Below are 19,893 nucleotides of genomic sequence, written 5' to 3'. Positions count from 1 at the left end.
GTTATCATATGGTTTCACTTATTTGTGGAGCATAACAAAAAGCATGGAGGACATGGGGAGTTAGAGAGAAGGGGGTTGGGGTAAATTGGAAGGGGAGGTGAATCGTGAGAGACTATGGACTCTGAAAAACAATCTGAGGGGTTTGAAGTGGTAGGGGGGTGGGAGGTGGAGGTACCAGGTGGTGGGTATTATAGAGGGCACGGATTGCATGGAGCACTGGGTGTGGTGAAAAAATAATGATACTGTTATGCTGAAAATAAATAAATTAAAAAAACAAACAAACCAAAAACAAAACAAAAAAATAGTATATTTTTATAATCTTCAAAATGGTGCTGCTGTAAGATAGATACTAATACTATTGCCATTTAACCGATGAGAAAAATGAGTGGCAGAGAGGTCAAATAAACACTTAAAGGATACACAGCTTGTAGGTAGTAGAACTGAGGTTTAACTCGGCAGCCTGTATCAACAGCTCATCCCTTCTACTGCTACTTTCACTAATGGTGGGTGGGGGTGAGGTGGGGCAATATTTTCTTTTAGCCCTGTTCAACCCTAAGATAACTGTACCTTGCCCCTTTTCATTAAATTGAAAGAGAACTCTGTACTTTGATTTAAAATTTGGAATCTATACCAAGCTACTAAAATATGAAGGCCCTTTGCGTATCGCTTTTTCTTATCATCCCAGTCACTCTGCTCTGTAATACTGACAATGGTTTCCTAACTGAAACTTCCCTTCTTGTCAGACCTGAGCTGGTTTGGTCTTCTTTATTTTCCTCTGTGAATATTACTTTTGTTTTTTGCTTTCCCTTATACCTCAAAAAAAAAAAAAATCCAAGTATTCAACAAAGCAAAGTTTATACTTCTTTAATTTTCTATTTAGACCATCTCTCAGTAGTGAACTCTCAGTTTATGGCTTGGACAAAAAGGAGCCCCATCTTGAAATGTTCTAGATAACTCTTCCCTCATCAGCTGGTGGGATCTGAAACTTGTCCGTGCTTGGTATCTAAAAAGCCACAGTCAAAGAGACCATAGAGTATTCCATGGAATCTGGAAATAGACGGGCTTACTTTCTTCTTTGGCAGTAGCACAAATTTTATTCTTTCTTAGCCTAACAATACAGAATTTTTAGCCCATTTAAAAGAATTTTGTCCCATCCCAGGCAATTTGAAAAGTCAGAATATCTATCAAAAGGAGTCACAGACAGGTCTGACTCATAGGATGTTGCTATTGTAAACTCTGTCCACTTGATTGTAAGCTCTTGGCAGGCAGGAACTGATTATTCTACCCTGCATGTTTGTTTTTCATTCAGGAATTAAATAGTACCCTGGATGTCACAATGCTAACAAAATGTCTTTTATTATAAATTAAATAAATTGGTCTAAGACAAAAGGTAATTGGTAGAACTGAGAGAATGGTGCTTTGCAGAATCCATGACACTTGGTTCCTTGACAAGAGGAAAACTGCAGAAAAGTTATTCATCAAATGTTTGTATGCTAACTTTAGCTCCCAAGCAATCCAATGAGTAGATGGTTTATATGTGGTTTTGTTTATTGACATTTTTCATTTGTAAAATAAGAGAAATCTATCAAATTTTTAGCATCTACAGTGAGTTTGAGCAAATGATAAACTTTATTAAAGGATATATATATAAATATATTAAAATACATATTTAATAATTTCAGGTGGCTCAAATCTATCAGGAGTAGGAAAATATGCAATATATTATACATATATATAAATGTATACACATAGATATGACCTCATTTCAATAAAATCATCTGCAAGTGTATGTGAATGTGTATAGAAAAGAACAAATTCTAGAAGGAAATCAAATTTGTTATAAATGAAATAGTTACAAATGTCAGTGAAAGAATCTTAAAAGTAATACAAATAAAAAATTAAACAGAACAGTTTATATGGCTAGGCAAATAAGATTACCACCCAAGGTAGGAAGGCTATTAGTGCATAAGTATGTCATAAATAAAAATGAAGTTTCAGTACAGAAGTGCAGCTTAATTCCAGTTTGAAAGCAAAGGGCATAATAAAATTCCATTACCACATGGCAACAATTGTATCGTTGCATCTCTTTTAATCTGAATATGTGCTCCACTGATTTTTTGTTTATCTTATTTTTAGCAGAAGTGAGATTTTTAGAGTTTAAGCTCAGGCAGAGAGAATTTTAGTATTAGCTTTTCCTATACAGTTATATATATATATATATATATATATATATATATATATATATTCTATCAAGATCTACTACTACACTTTTTGGAACAGATTTGGAGCATGTGCTTCTCACATGCAAAAGTTTTGAGTAGGTACTACTTTGTTTTGCACTTTTCCCTTTTTAAAATTTGTGAATATACATTTGCATGATTCAAAATTCACAGTGATATAGAAAGGTATACACACAACAGCAAATTCAAAACTTTTCTGGAACCCATTGGAGTGCTGAAGTTGCAAGGCAGTCAACTGGTCCAAAAAAGTCTAAGACAAGGCTGGAGGCTTCAGGGAAATACAAGATCAGAACAGTGGCTTTTGAAGACAGGACGTGGCTGGACAGCAAGAAAGGGTTATCTGTCCCTCATTGACAAATCTGCTGGGGTTATTGGAAAATTGGTGGAAAGTGAATGTGCATGGCAAGTGGTGAAGGCCCTGGAAACTGCAAATACTTGGAGGTCTGCCAGTTGAGGACTCAGAGAACATTGTGGTCAATTTCTGAAAAAGTCTCCCTTGTGGTGCAGAAGTAGAGGAGGGAAATATTAAGTTGCTCCCATGGAGGTGGGGGTGGGGGTGATTCACAAATTTCAACTGAGACATTACTCCTCTTTCTTCCCTACAAAATTTAAAAAACCTAAACCTGTAGGGGGGATGGTCAGTGCACCCTGGTGCTCTTGGGGCACTGGTGAAAACCCATTGCAGCTAGGGAAAGGAAATAGGAAAAAAAGAAAGTTGAAACCCTGGAGGAGGAGCATAAAGATCTACTAGACTCAAACTGCAAAGCAAACTGCAGGACTGAGAAGTAGAGACACAGTGCCTAAGACAAAGATTTAATCAGAGTAGAGAAAAACTGAGTCTGTGCTCCCCTCCTCCAGCCAATCCCCAAGCACATACGGAGAGAGAGAAGCATCAAGGAACAAGTAATTTACAAAAGAAAAAGACCTTTACTGAGGTCAAGTATGAAGGGAAGATTAGCATGGAGCAAGCACTGAAATAAAAAGCCCTCTGAAAATCCCTACCCTAAAGACAGGGTAGTATTAGAATTTGAACCGTGTGGTACAAATCTGAAAAATCAGGTTTAATGGTTCAACAAATTGCTCCCCCCACCAAAGTGCTAGCAGGAAGAAGAGCATGCCCATTTCCAAGCGTGAAAATGATAACCTACAATTTCTTCTGTCCTACACAAGATGTATGTCTTTCAAGAATAAGCTAGAAAACATACAAAAAGGGAAGGAAAAAACCCCCAGCACCTTCCTAAGAAACAGAGCAATCATTAAAACCAAACTCAAATATGATAGGGATGTTAGAAGTACCTCAGAGGGACTTTTATTTAACTAGGATTATTATGTTAAAAGCTTTAAAGGAAAAAGAAGACAACATGTAAGACAGGTGGTTAAATTTAGAAATTACCATAAAGATTCCAATAAAAACACCAAAAATGCATTACACAGTCACAAAGAATGTTTTCAATAGGCTTAATAGTAAACTGGACATAGCCAAAGTGATGAGGGAGCAGGAGGCTGGCTGAGGACACAGCAAAAGCTGGCGCCTTGCACCCCCTCTTCACCCGCTTCCCTCCATACGTGTGGCATTCCTCAGGCACCCCTGATCGCCATAAAACGATAAATAGTTAACTTGCAGGGATCGCAATCCTGCAGAACAGGAATCTCCCTTGCTCTACAAGATGTCCTAGAGACCTAAACAGGGAGGTTACCTTATCAATAGCACAAATTTCCAGAGGCAAATAACTCTTGGTTCCTGAAGCCCTAATGTCTCCCTCCCACCATAAACTGGAGGAGACTGGGGTAGAAGGGAATGTAAATGATAGCCGGATCATAATACCCCACCAAGAATCTCCCAATTATCTTGATGTTAATGCCTGACCTAAAGACGACATTCATCAGGCCATAAGGGCAAAGACCCCCCCCCCCCCCCGCACCTTGTCGGCCCTCCCTAGCATGTGAGAACTCTGTCGAAACCTCCCATCCCTTCACCACCTCCCCCCAACCGTGGGGTATATAACATGCCCACCTTCACAACCCGGGGCAGCAGCTCTTCCTGCCCACGGGTCCTGTCCCCGTGCTTTAATAAACCACCATTTTGCACCAATGACGTCTTAAGAATTCTTTCTTTAGTCGTCGGCTCCGAACCTCCTCACCCCACCGAACCTGACTTAGGTTCTGGGACTTCATCAAAAGAGAGTATCCATGTATGGAAGACAGGCATACAGAAGTCACCCAGGCAAGAATGCAGACTGACTAAGAAGCCTTCAGATGAATGAAATACAAAAGAACAAGATAAAAATTACAACAGTCTTCTCACTTAAAAAAAAAAAAAAAAAAAAAAAAAAAAGGCAAACCAGAGTATAATGAGATCTTTAAAATGCTTGGGGGTTTGGGGGGTGGAGAAAACTGCTCCCATGAATTCTATATCCTTTGAGATTATCCTTCCAAAGTAAAAAAGAAACAGTTTCTCAGATAAACAAAAACTGGAAGAATTCCCAGACAGCAGACTTGCCCTGCAAAAAATGTTAAAAGAAGATTTTCGGCTGGGCGCTGCCCGCTGGCGTTGTGGTGTAGCGGACCTTGTGTTCGAGAGCGCGCCGGGGTTCAGCTCGTTCCCGGGGGCCCCGCGAGCAAACCCGGCGCTTGCCAGACCCCGGCGTGACCTCCACGGTCGTGACCAACCGTGGGAGACGAGAGCCGCCATCAGCGAGGAGCAGTCCCCGCGGGCGCGGGCGCTCGGTCTGCGGCTGAGCCGCGCTGTCCCCGCGACAGCCCCGGCCCACCGGCTCGGGCTCGTCCTCCTTCCCCAGCGCGTCTCCGCAGCCCGGGCAGCTCAGGGTCAGGCCCATCGGCCGCTCGCCAGCCAAGCCAGTAGGCTCCTCTCGTGACAACGCCCGGCGCGCCCAGGGCGAAAGACCGGAGCCCCTTGGTAGGAGACCAGCGCGTCGGCCGGCTGTGGGCCCTGGTCGCCAAGGAGCCAGGCCTTGCGGTGGACAGTGCGAAGGTCAGTGCGGTTACGCCCCTACGGGGACCCGCGCTAGCGGCTGGCGGTTTGGGGAGAACCCGTTCCAAGGTCTGCAGTCCTGGGAGCTGACGCTCGGCTCCCCCAGCTGCGGCTGCTCCGGGGCGTCGAGTCCTCCTCGCGGCCGCGCAGTCGCTCTGCCACTCAGGACGCTGCGGGTCACCGCGACTCCCCGCGGCTGAGCCACTGGAACGCCACGGGGCTGTGGGTCCCCGCGCGCCGGGGCCTGCGGACGCGGACCGCTGGCAGCTGTCCTCGTGCTGACCACATCCCGGCTCTCCTGCGTGGAGCTTCCTTCGCCTCCGTGCTCTCCTGCGACAGGAGGACACAGACCTCGCTCCGTCCACCTCCGCAATCAGGGCTAGGACACTGATGTCCTTGTCACAGCAGGTCGTCAGGTCTTCTTTACCCACAGCGTCGACGCTTTCCGACTCCCTCTTGCCTCCCACTGTTTTGCTTTCCTTGTTCTTCTCTCTCTCTCTCCCTTTCTCTCCTTCCCTCTGTCCGTGTCCCCAGTCCAGCTGTATGCACAGTGGGTATGTAGCGACAGCCAAGAAGTTCAGAGCCGGAGACAAACACCGGCGCTGTTGCCGGGAGAGCATGCACCCTGCAGCCTTCTCTGCTGCTATAAAAACAAAACAAAACACCACACAAAACCCCAAACACCGCCTAATTAAAACTGTCGAGAAAGAAACAACAGGACCCAAAGGGAGTCCCTTGTATTAAGTCCCCTGACGGCAGACAAGACTTAACACCCAACCCACCTGTGGCTTCAGCCCTCCCCGAATGTCCATCTGGCATCGCCTTGTCAGTGCTGGTGAGGACACTGGCCGGATAGACCTGTCCCTGTAGGAGGGTGACCTTGCCTGAATCAATCCACTCTTTGCTACAGATGGGTGTTCTCCTGCCTCCATCCGCCTCTGAGAGATGTTCATTGTGTACCACTCCTCGGAGCTCCTTCCTGTTTGCTAGAAGGGATGCTGCCCAAAGCATGAATTATTGAATAAAGCCAGTAAGATGCACCAGATCTACTCCGTTAATTTTGTTTTTTAACAAATCCAGAAAGCAACTACTCAAGGATTCTGAGAGTTCATTAAAGTTATATTACAAAGGGAAATCAGAGTTCAAGAAGCTGCACTGGCTAAGTTTCCTTTTTAATGTTCCATCTTTGACCTAGAAGACCACCCTAGTCCAGAACAACAGGCAGACACAGAGAGCAGAGTCTTGAGATTTACCATCTATCAGTCTGAGGGCCAGGAGTGGGGTTCTCAGGAGACCAAGAGGCTGGCAGTATGGGAGGAAATCAGTTGCTTTCTTGATTTCTCTTTTCTGTCCTTTTTTGGCTGACTCTTTTCTTCCTGGCCATGTCCTGTGGCAGCTCAAACCCCATGCTCTTTGCAGCAGTGACAACAGGAGAACCAAAAACCCTATGAGAAAACTTGTCTTTCTGGTCAGATGCATTAAACTGGATAGGAGGGCCCAGTAGTCTAAGATTTATTGTTTCTTTTCTTGTCTCCACTGCACGAAGTGGCTGTACACAGGCACCTCCCAACACAAGGGGAGACCCCGAGGGCCGTGAGATCTGGGAGCACTGGCAGAGGCCACACCTTGACAAGGGAAATTCCTAAGTCCACATCTGAACAGACACAAATCTTAGGGTGGTCTCCAAAGTACATCTGTGCAGAAAAGACCTGCACACTGCAGTGGAGCACTGAACTTGGAGCACTAAACCATGACAGAGACCATAGATCACTTCCTGGACAAACCCCTGAGACACCAGTGCATGGGCCACGTCCACTCAGCTCAGCAAGATCGTCAGGTGGTGAGACTGGAATTCTTCCCACAAAACTGAGCCTGTCTCAGCCAAACAGGGCTGATTGCCTATAAAAATAAAACCCACAAAATTTAATATTTTCCAGAGCACTTCAACAGGAGACAGAAATTTTAAAATATAACATTAAAAAAATACCCAGGATAAAACCCAAATGTATTTGACATACAAAGGGTCCCAGAATGATAACTGATAATCCAAGGGAAAAGACAATCAACAGAGGCTGATCCCAAGATGACCTAGATGTTGAAATTATCTAAGATATTGAGGCAACTACCTACCGTAACTACACTCCTTGAGATCAGGGTAGATAGTGAAGAGAAAGTAAAACTCTCAATAAAGAAGGGGCAAACTATGAAAAAAGAGAAAAAGAAACAGAAATTTTGGAACTGAAACTTATAGTAGATAAAATAAAACATTCCCTGGATGGACTTGTGTGTGGAAGGCAGACAATGGGTAGTTCGTAAATTTGAAGATAGACCCATAGCAATTATCCAATGTGCAAATAATTATAATCCAATTATCCAGAGAGGAAAGCAAACTGAAACCATTGCAGAGCCGTAGGACCTGGTGGGACAATATCCTAAGTCTAACACCCACATGCCCAGAGGAGAGTGGAGAGAGTCCAGTGCTCAGAGAGCAATTATTTGAATTAGTGGATTATTTCTATACTGGAGGTCAAACCATGCCCTTGTAAAACCTCCCCAAAGACAATGTAAGACAACATTTTACAGATTCAATAATTCAGTGATACTCACACAGGGTAAACTAAAAACAAAAACAAAAACAAAAAAACAAACTGTGTAGACACATCCTATTTATCATGCTACAATGAGGCTTAAGGAAAGTATTTGAAAAGGTGATAAAAATAAAGTATTTTCCCCCAGCACAAATGAACAACAGTGTTCCCATTTTAAGAAGTCCATCTGTGACTGTTTCTCTCTGCAGAAAACATTTAAACCAACAAATAAAGTGGAGTGAGAGGCACTGTGGCTCTGGGAAAGGATGTGCAAAACATGGAGTAAAATAAAAATTAGTGGGCAAGTTATCTAAATATTTGGAACCTTAAATAAAAATTGGGTTTGATTTAGAGGCAAATAAACAAGTTGGTTACTTCTTTTTTTTTTTTTTTTTTTTTTTTTTTTTTTTTTTTATCCCCTCTGGCTCATCATCTGTGTTAATGACCAACAAGTGAAAACACTGTAAGGTGAGTAATTAAATATAAGCAGGGTTGGCTGAACACTTTCCTATTCTACTTTTGAAAGCCAGGGACCCTTTGAAGCTTATTCAAAAGGCATTAAAATATCAACTGCTTCAGGCTCTAGCTTACTTGATAAAAATGGCATTTCTCAGTGGAGTTTCTCCTGTTGGCATCCTGCAATGACATTCAGACCTAATCTGTGGCAATGTGGACAAACTGCATATCCTGCATAGGCTTCCTACCACACAGGGTGTCCTACCTACTAAGAGCCTCATTTCTTAGGAACTACAAACAGTGATGGTGAAATTTCAAGGGATTTAGAATCTGAGGGTGCCTGGGTGGCTCACTCGGTTAGGTGACTGCCTTTGGCTCAGGTCATGATCCTGGAGTCCCAGGATTAAGTCCTACATCAGGCTCCCTGCTCAGCGGGGAGTCTGCTTCTCCCTCTGACCCTCCCTCCTTATCATGCTCTCTCTCTCTCTAAAAAAAAATAATAAAATCTGAATGTGTGCATATACCCTACTGTGCCCAGGGTAGAGCTCTTGACTGCATGAAATGAACTTCCTTTCATAATCAAGGCATTTTCTTAACACATATTTATGCCTTTGAAACTCCAGTTTCCAAATTCCTCACGCTTATCACAAAAGGGAAAAGCAACTTAAAGACAAAGAATGCAGGGAAATTGAAAGAACACTTGGATGACAACCTTTTGTGCTGATACATGGGGACAGTGGGTCTTCACTGGGTCTCCAGGCATAGCAGCTCCCTTCAGTTTTGACCCTTAGCTACAGGTGTGGGAGTGTCTGCAAATCTGTCTGCACAGGGCCCCTTGCCACCCAAACAGGTCGTGTTTGAGAAGGGTATGGTTTGACCTCTAGACGTGTGAATCCAAAGGAAGTGATGCAGATTACAGCAAAGGTTTACTCTCATCTGAAGAAGAGTGAGCAGGTAATGTGTGATCTGCTGAATATGGGCTGAGAAGGAAGAGAAAATGATTTTTGTTATTAGAATACAGTTCTTGGGCGCCTGGGTGGCTCAGTGGGTTAAGCCGCTGCCTTCGGCTCAGGTCATGATCTCAGGGTCCTGGGATCGAGTCCCGCGTCGGGCTCTCTGCTCAGCAGGGAGCCTGCTTCCGTGTCTCTCTCTCTCTCTGCCTGCCTCTCCGACTGCTTGTGATTTCTCTCTGTCAAATAAATAAATAAAATCTTTAAAAAAAAAAAAAAAAGAATACAGTTCTTGTATGACCTGATCCCATCAGACTGAAAAATATGTGTTCCTAGCCGTGGAGATTGGAACATAAAGTTATTGTATAACTACTGGTGCTATTTTAATGGTATTTTAACCATAAAAATTGCAACTGAGTATACTCAAGAATTTTAAATGTTTTTATCCTTATATTTTTCCTATGTAATTCTCACTAATGAGAGCATCTGAATAAGGACTTTGTGATTGCTATTTAATAGGAAAAACTAAGGATTTCAGGTTTTGTATTTTGAGGAAGGCAAGAATTACTGCCGACTCTGATCTTCAGTGTGGCTTGGCTTCTCTCTATCACGGAGGCCAGGATGACATGATCCCTGCTCAGTGTTTTGCATCATACTGCTGGAAATAAACACAAAAAAACTAAAAAAAAAAAGAAGATTTTCAAGCTAAGGAAAGAGATATAGATCAGACACTTGAATTTCCATAGAAGGAGAGCATCACAGAAGGAATAAGTGAAGGTAAAATGAATTCTTTCCTTTTGTCTTATTCTTGACTGACCTAAAGAACAACAAGTTGGGCAGTAGTAGTGTTTTGGATAGTTGTATGAATAAGTGAAATAAATAACAATGTCACCAGAGAGAGAAGGGAAGATTTGGGATACTAGGTTATAATGTATTGGCACTCTGTGTAAAGCAGTAGATTGTTATTAAAGATGTACTTAGATAATTTTAACATGTATATTGCAAACCCTAGAAAAACCACTACAAAGAGTTTTTAAAGGAAGTTGAAATGACAGAAACAGAAAGGAATTCAAATTAAATCAAATAAAATATACAGTGAATTTATAATGACATAAATAAGATATTAAATAAATAAGAGGTTGAGAAGGAACAACTCCTTCCACCAAAAGATTTTGAATTAATATATCCTGAGGGAACTAAAAATCCACCATTAGAAAACCATGGTAGTGATTGCTGTAGTTAATATCCATTGGTGAATGCTAAGATTGGTTGACAATAGAAGAAGAAACAGATTTTTACATCATCTCATTTAAGCTTATCTTTCTTAAAACATGTAGTATTACAAAGGGAAAATAATGATTTACAATGAAGAAACCCTCAGACTCCACCTTAGTGCATGATCAAGATTAACATCACTGGTAATGAGACATATCCCATGTGCCCCCTGATAATGATGTGCTAAGAAGGGTTCATTTTTTGTGGTCTTCTTCCCCAAAGTGTGCATCTTTAATATCATTGTGAAAAAAGCATAATGGAAACCCAAATTAAGACTTCAAATATCTGAACAACACTCTTCAAAAGTTTCATAAAATCAGGGGGAAAAATAAGGACCTGTCAGATTAAAAAAGACTGAAGAGGGGTGCCTAAGTGGCTCAGTGGGTTGAGCCTCTGCCTTCAGCTCAGGTCATGAGCTTGGGTCATGCCATTTGAAAAACTGGCATCATCTGAATAAAATTTGTATTTCAACTAATAGTATTTACTAATGTTAATTTTCTTAGCTTTGTGATATAATACTATTTGGGAAAGCTTGGAGAAAGGTACACAGTATTCTGTGTATTATTTTATAACTTTTATGTAAGGCAAAAGTATTTCAAAATAATTTGTAAAAAGTTATTGTAAAGTCCATCTCAGCTTCATTTCTATTCAGCTTATTCCTCCCTCCTTCTCAGCTTCATGTTTATCTTTTCAGTGACAATTTATACAAATACGAAGAAATGTCAATATATGCTTAGTTTTCCCTTTACTTACATACCCAGAGCAGTTTTCCTTATTTGGCTTATATCTGATTTTAAGATGGACAAGCCCATTAGAACTAATCATTATTTTCGTTTGTTTAAATTTTCCTTAATTGGGTTAGGAAGTGAGCTTTCCCATTTTCAGAATAGATGTCACAGATACCTAGTTTCTTTAAATAAGTGTCAGTTATGCATTATTCATTTAATAACCCTATTTTTAGTTATTGAAATATCCATTTTCTCCCTACAAAAATAACATTACTTATACACACATGAGAAAATCACTGCAGAAGACAAAAAGACTCGATATTATGTCAAAGTGATTCATGCATTCTCTATTCTTGGATGGATAGAAAGAATGAAATGTCATTTCAACACTGCCTTTGTTCCCCAGCTTGTTATATGTATCTTGTATTACTTTTAAGCATGACCTTTCTACTCTGCTCATAATTCTATTTTTTTTAATCTGTAGGAAAGACAAGTAAAATGCCTGAAAATTCAATCTTCGTGAAACTATCTTTAAATGTAAATAAGCATTAACAATATAAAGATTATTCAATTTATCTATATACCACCAGTGATTCCTACTGTTGCCTTTGTCCCTGAATAAGTCTTAATTTGGAGAAGTTTCATGAAGTTTTATTTTCAAAATACCACTTTTTAAGAATTAGTAAATAACTCTCAACTTAAAATTTGCAAATGAAGTAGGGGGGAATTTCCATGTACTCTTTACCAGCATTTCACCAAGATGATTTACATTCAAAATAAAGTTTACATTCAGAATGGTTTTTGGTGTTCTCTCTCTTTCTCTCTCTCTTTCTTTTACTCCTTCTCTATCTCACCTTTTATAAGTGTACATATATATGTATGTATGATATCTTTTTGGTTTTGTTTTTATTTTTTGTGTGTGTGTGCATAATATCTCTGTAATGAAGATAATATTACTGTGACTCCAAGGGGACTTTGATTAATAAGTAATCATTTCCCTATTGCTTTGACCATTATCTAAAACATGCATTTTTTGTTTTTAATTTGCCTTGGGTAATTGATGTAGTATACTAAATAATTTTGTGCCCCAGCTTGGACTAACACTCAATCAATAGTCACAGAAATCACACAGGATTTATAAATTTTATTTCTAGATATATTCAAATCACACCAAAGATCTAGATCTAAGTTGCTCTCTGGATGCAAATGTGCAATAAGAGAAAAACGGACAATCTAGATTTGGGCAGAACACTTTGTATAAAAACTTTTTACATATTATAAGCAGAAACTTGTTTTATTTATACAGGATATCTTTGGCCCAGCATAATGTTAGTTGAAAGAAAGCAAGCAGGTTCCACTCCTAGGCATATAACTTAAGAGGACATCATGACTTCAGTCGAAAGAAAGGAAGTTCGGTCAGAGTATCAAAGTTTGAAGCTATGAGATGAAAGGTTTCTTTGGAATGAAAGGATGAGAAGCAATAAAATTTAACCCCCATCTCAATATTTCTTCAAGTTTTTTTTCTTAATAACTTTGCATTGTTCTGAACAGCATCTCAAAGGGTGTGCCAAGATAATCAATTATTAGGGAAAGTTTATAGTTCATCATATATGAGCTGAATTTCGAGATGCTCAAATTTCACAGTCGACACTTTCTATACATTTCTCATTGATTGGCCTTTAAAAAGTTGTCCTGAATGTGGCCAAACACCCATCCTTATTTTTCTTGTACTTTTTGTGGGTCACTGCCTGGTCTTAGGCCCAGTAACTCAACCTTGGCATTCAACAGTGGAGGGATCTAAATAATCTCTTCTTTTAACCTCACAGCATTATAACACTACATATCCTATCCAAATAGGATTGACTTTGCTAGGAATAAAACACTGAGATAAGTGAAAAGTTTGAAGTAATTTGTCTTTTGTTAGCATTTTCATATCACATTTTCATGAAACCTATTGTAATAAGTAAAACCAATAAGATAATAACACAATATTCACAATATTTTAGGTTCCATAAGATTTTAATGGGGCAAATCATGTCATCTGCAAATAGGTCAGTTTTATTTCTTCCTTTTCTGTTTTTCATTTCCATTTTTTGCCTTTTTTGTACTTGTTAGAACTCCCAGCACTGTGTTGCATAAAAAGGAGAGCAGACACCCTTGCTTTGTTCCCAATTTTAAGAAGAAAGCATTACCTTTCACCATAGTATAATGATAGCTGTTTTTCTTTCTTTTTTCTTTTCTTTTCTTTTTTGTTTGTTTTTCTTTTCTTAATCTATTGAGGAATTTCCCCTTCCATTTCTAGTTTTCTGAGAGCTGTTATTATGAATCATTGTTAAAATTTGTCTTTTTTACTTCCTGGATTCGATGATAGGATGATGCAACTTTTCTTCCTTAGCTTGTTAATATGATGGATTGTGTTGATTGATTTTCAATTACTGAACTAAACTGATATCTGAGAATACTTGGCCATGGTGTATAATATTTTTTCTCAATTTTATTAGCTATTATTTTGAGGATTTTTTGTGACACTGATGTCATAAAATGAATAGGAAAGTGTTCCTTTAAAAAAAGAAAGAAGGAAAGAAAGAAAATGTTCCTTTTCTTTTTTTCCCTATTTTCTACAAAGAGATTATAAAATTGCTGTTAATTTGTCCTTAAATGTTTGTGTTTTCCAGTAAAGCTTCCTGTCCTTGACAACTACAAGTTCAATTCTCTTAGTAGTTATAGGGATATTCAGTCTATTTCATATCAGGTGAGTTGTGGTTATTTGTGTTCTTTGAGGAATTAGCCCAATTTTTGGAAACTGTCACATTATGTAAAGAAAGTTATTTGGTGTATGCCCCTTTTATCCTTTTAAGTCAACAGTGTCTGTAGTAATATCCCATAACATTTCATGGTGTGTCATTTCTGTTTTTTTCTTTGCCATTGTTGCTGGAGATCTGTTAATTTTATTAGACTTTACAAAGAATTGGCTTATAGTTTAATTGATTTTTCTCTGTTGTTTTCCTGTTTTCACTTCTTTTATTCTCTTACATTCATTTAATTTTTTTTTTTTTCAGTTTTCATCAGGCTTATTTTGCTCTTCTTTTTATTTATTTATTTTTTTTAGGTGGATGTTTAGATTGTTGTATTGAGACTTTTTCTTTCTTTCTTTCTTTTTTTTTTTTTAAGATTTCTAATTTATTTGACAGAAAGAGAGTAGACAGGCAGGCAGAGAGAGAGGAGAAAGCAGACTCCCTGCTGAGCAGAGAGCCTGATGCAGGGCTCACTAGATCCCTGTACCCTGGGATCATGACCTGAGATGAAGGCAGAGGCTTTAACCTACTGAGCCATCCAGACACCACTTGAACTTTTCTTTTCTTTTCTTTCTTTTTTTTTTTTATTAAGATTTTATTTATTTATTCGACAGGTAGAGATCACAAGTAGTCAGAGAGGCAGGCAGAGAGAGAGAGAGGAGAAGCAGGCTCCCCGCTGAGCAGAAATCCCGATGTGGGGTTCGATCCCAGGACCCTGGGATCATGACTGGAGCCGAAGGCAGAGGCTTTAACCCACTGAGCCACCCAGGCGCCCCCATGAACTTTTCTTTTCTAATGTACATTTTTAGTGCTACAATTTTCCCTCTTAGCACTGCTTAATCTGTAACCCACAAAATTTGATTTGTTGTACTTTCATTTAATTCAAGGCACTTTAAAAAATTTTTCTTTAAAATTTTGATTCATGGATTATTTAAAGGGGTGTGATTTAATTTTCAAGTGTTTCAAGTTTTATTTTTATTTTTCTGTTATTTATTTCTAGTTTGATTCCATTGTGGTCAGAGAACACTCTCTGTAGGATTTCAAGTCTTAAAGTTTTTAAAGATTTATTAATTTATTTTTTGGAGAGAGAGAAGAGGAGAAAGAGCCTGAGCAGGGGGAACAGCAGGCAGAGTGACAGGGCAAAGCAGGCTCCTCGCTGAGCAAGAAACCTGATGTGGGACTCCATCCCAGGACTTTGGGATCATGACCTGAGCTGAAGACAGATGCTTAACTGACTGAGCCACCCAGAATTCCCTGAAGTTTTATAGTTTGTTGAAGTTTCATGGCCTAAGATAATCGTGTATTTGGTATTTATTTTATGAGAATTTGAAAGGAACATGTTTTCTACTATTATCAGGTAGAATGTTCTATACATGTCAATTAGATCCTATTGATAAATGGTATTATTAAACTCTTCTAAATAATTGCTAATTTTATTTGTAGTTGTAGTTGAAAAATGGGTGTGGAGGTCTCCAATTATAATTGTGAATATGTTCATTTCTTCCTTTCAGTTCTCTCGGATTTTGTTTTATATATTTTGCAGCTCAACAACAGTTTGGTACTTAAAGAATTATGATAGCTGTATCGTATTGCTGTGGTAGATTGGACATTTTACCATTATATAATGTCCCTGTCTGTGTCTTATAATTTTCTTTGCTCTGAAGTCTATTTTATCTGATAGTAATAGAGTTATTCTTGCTTATTTTGATAAGTGTTTTCATCAAATATCTTTCTTCCATTCTAATTTTAATAAGCATATACTGTTTTATTTATGGTAGCATTCAGGGCAGGGGAGGTTCTTTGTTACTGCTAGGCAGCATGGTCTTCTTGGGGCTCCATTGGCATTATCATGAAATGAACTTCATTTCAACTGGATAATGGTAAATGTTTTGACTCTCCTCTAGGTCTCCTTTGGCAGTATTCTAGTGGAGAGGGGGCAAGATGTCCTCTTTGTTACCATCCAGTGGGGGTAAAACTTCCACTCCCCTTTTTGGCATTCCAGTGACATGTTTAGTTGCCATGACAGCCTTGCAGGTATAGAAGTCTAAGTTTCCCGCTTAGCATTTGCTGTTGTGGTTCAAGTGGGGCCACAGTTTTTCTGTGGCGTTTGCCTGGAGCAAAGCAGTTATTATTTAAAATTTCTGTCTTGCTAGGCTGCACCTTTGAATAGAGAAAACAGTCTTTAATTGTGAAATTTTTGCCTGTGCTGCATTATACTTCCTTGTTTCCCATTTCTTCAGCTAGAAGTCTAGGATATATGAGGCAAAAATAAAACCTAGACTACTAAACACTGTTTTATCAACAGTTTCTGAGGTCTCTGACCAATCTATTTCCTTCTGTCCTTCTTTCAGAGTATTCTTATCTTTATTTTATATAGAATGCCCAGGCTTTCAGTTGTACTCAGTGGGGAAAAATAGAAAGAAGTATGCCTACTCCATCTACAAAGAAGTGGAAGTCTCCAGGGAAAATTTCAAAGGCTACAGGCCTAAAAACACAATTTGTTGGATTTTCAGATAAACTTAGCAATATAAGCTAGACTTTGATGTCTTTTGAATCCCAGTCAATTATTTGCCAGGTCTTAGATAGTAAAAATTGTCTTTGGTAGATATTTGACAAGGCCCTTATAATATCTAAATTCTTTGTTCCATCAAATAATCCCAAATTGCAGTGGTTTACAGTAGCAAACTTCTGTCTCCCTTACAAAATAGTCTTCAGGTGAGTTATAGTTCAACTTCAGACTGTGTCAGACTCAGGTGTTCTGATTTAGGGCTATGGTCTGCTCCTCATGTTTTCTCATTCTGGAAGCAAGGCTAAAGGAGAAATTCTCTGAATATATGCTGTTCTTTCATGGCAAGGGCAGAAATAAGAAAGTGACAAATATATGCAATGACTATTAAAGCTTCTGCATAGAACGGATAAAATTTTGCTTTTGTTTCTATTTCATTGACTAAACCAAGTAACATGGCCCAGCCTAAAATCAATTGGGTATAGAAGTATACTACTTTTATACAAGTCAGACAAGTTACATGGCAAAGAACACTGATATATAATCATTCAAAGGAGGGAGTGCATAAATATGAAATTTTTACTATCATAATCTGAGAATTCTCAGGCTCTAGGTTAATTGGGAAAAACATGATTTGATTTGACATATTTTTGAAACAGAGAATTGTCAAAATATTCTTTATAATATTTTATTTATTTATTTGAGGAAGTGAGAACACTAGCAGCAGGAGGGACAGAGGGAGAGGGCAGACTCCACTGAGCAGGAAACCCAATGCAGGGCTCCATCTCAGGATCTCCATCCCAGGGTCCTGGGATAGATGACCCAAGCCAAATGCAGATGCTTAAGTAACTGAGCTACCCAGGTGTCCATCAAAATATATTTTCTATTAAAGATGCAAACCTCGGGGCAAATAGATTTCAGCTTAGATCATGATCTCAGGGTTGTGAGATCAAGGCCTGCATCAAGCTCTGCTCTCAGTGGGAAGTCAGCTTCTCTCCCTCTCTCTTCCCACCCCACATGATCTCTCTCTCTCTCTCAAGTAAATAAATCTTATAAAATAAATAAAGATGTAAACCTTGCATTGCATGCTGGGAAAAACATCTCTATAATATGTTGTATTTTTTTTTTTTTTTTGCATATGCTTTAAAAGATAAGACTAACTAGTTATTAACTTAAAGTGATTTGACAAGTAGGCTACCTGAAATGTATGTTAGGTTTAAACTTAATTTTAAAATAAATTTTAGGGGCGCCTGGGTGGTTCAGTGGTTTGGGCTGCTGTCTTCGGCTCGGGTCATGATCTCAGGGTCCTGGGATCGAGCCCCGCATTGGGCTCTCTGCTCCGCGGGAAGCCTGCTTCCCTCTCTCTCTCTCTCTCTCTCTCTCTGCCTGCCTCTCTGCCTACTTGTGATCTCTGTCTGTCAAATAAATAAATAAAATCTTTAAAAAAATAAATTTTAAATAAATTTAAAAATAAATATCATAAAATTTATCTCCAGGTCAGTACTTTTCAGACTAATTATGTTTTACTTTGCATTCCAAAATCTCCATTAGAATATAGGTGTATCACAGGGTGCCTTGGTAGCTCAGTGGGTTAAAGTACCGGATTTCAGCTCAGGTCATGATCCCATGTTCCTGGGATCCTGTCCCACATGGTGCTGTCTGCTCAGCAGGAAGCCTGCTTCCCCTCTATCTTCCTACCTCTTTGCCTACTTGTGATCTCTGTCTGTCAAATAAATAAATAAAATCTTAAAACAAAGAATATAGGTATATCTACAGAGATAGAGATATCTTTATTGTTTCATGAAATTCTATGTTAAGGCCAGATACGGAATAATTCATAAAATGATAGCAAGGGAGAAAAAAGATTTCTAGGCATCTGGAGTTAGAATAAAAATAGAAAGAAAATTTTCTGTACTGGGAAATATTTTAAGTAAAGAATCTGGGTGAAAATTATACATAGCTTCTTCTTTCTAAATGAGAGAATTTATTCTTAGCCCCACAAATTCCATAGTGAGCTCATATGAGTTCCACATAAAGGATTCCAGCATAAAGAAAGCAGTACAGTATAGTGAGATATAAATTAGTTTGTGTTGCTTACCTTTTTTAGTTACATATCTTGTTATTTATTAACTACACAGGGATTATAATAGTTACCTAGCCCAATATACAACCAACACAAATAGAACTAAAAATTACCTTATATATCTGTGTTCAAGGCCCAGTATAGAGTAAATGAGAGGAAATGAGAAGGTAATCTTATCCCATCCTTCCTTATAAACGACTTCTGTCTTCAATATCTTGTTTGAAAAACTACTGTGTTGGTGGGACACTGACTGTTCCTTACATTCTAATACCTGTAATTGTGAGACACAAGTTACATTAAGTTGCAATTTACCTTTCTCTGTTGTCTATTATTATTGTTGTTGCTATTCTTTTCATTCTTCTAATTTTTATTTAACAATAGTAACAACAATAAAAAAACATCTAGTAAGTGGTATCCATAAATTGGCACAGTAGACACTAAAAATGAGCTAACTAATTTATATATGGTCTCATGAATCCAATAAAAGAGGTGAGACAGATGACCAAACAGATGAAATATGAGACAATATATCATATCTACACTGGAGATAAGCAAAATGTTAATGGGACTCCAAGCAGTAGAGATTATATGCTATTGGAGGAGGGGAACATATGGGAAAGAAGAATGAAATCTATTTTCAAAGTGGATTTGACTTGGGCTTCAGCATTTAGGTAGAATTTTAGCAGGTAAATGTGGGACATAAGTAAGAAAAAGATTGTAAGTGGATGCAGTTCCAATAGGAGAAGGAGGAGGTAAGACCGAAAAGGCAGGCTATATGCCTGTATTAGTTGTTTTGGGCTGCCATAACAAAATACCACAGATGGAGTAACTTAAACAAGCACTTATTTTTTAATAGTTCTAAACTCTAGAAATCCAAGATCAAGGTTATCATTAGGGTTGGTGCCTAGTGAGACTTCTCTTCCTGGTTTGTTTAAGGCTACCTCCTTGCTGTGTCCATGCACATGTGGAGAGGGAGAAAGCTCTGGTGATTCTATCTCTTCTTGTAAGAGTACCTCCCCTATAGTATTCAGGTCCCAATATTCTTTTTTTTTTTTTTTTTTTTTTTTATTTTTATAAACATATATTTTTATCCCCAGGGGTACAGGTCTGTGAATCACCAGGTTTACACACTTCACAGCACTCACCAAATCACATACCCTCCCCAATGTCCATAATCCCACCCCCTTCTCCCAAACCTCCTCCCCCCGGCAACCCTCAGTTTGTTTTGTGAGATTAAGAGTCACTTATGGTTTGTCTCCCTCCCAATCCCATCTTGTTTC

At 38.9% G+C, this 19,893-nt stretch overlaps 1 pseudogene; it reads left to right on the top strand.

Moving 5' to 3' along the window:
* Positions 1–6,036: 6,036 nt before the first annotated feature.
* The window catches only part of LOC132003249 (cAMP-dependent protein kinase type II-beta regulatory subunit-like), a 51,133-nt pseudogene continuing 37,276 nt past the window's right edge, over positions 6,037–19,893 (top strand).

Source organism: Mustela nigripes, chromosome 16, assembly GCF_022355385.1.
Source record: "Mustela nigripes isolate SB6536 chromosome 16, MUSNIG.SB6536, whole genome shotgun sequence".
Classification (NCBI taxonomy): domain Eukaryota; kingdom Metazoa; phylum Chordata; class Mammalia; order Carnivora; family Mustelidae; genus Mustela; species Mustela nigripes.
Note: the sequence above shows the minus strand (reverse complement) of the source record. Positions and strands in the feature narration are given on the sequence as shown.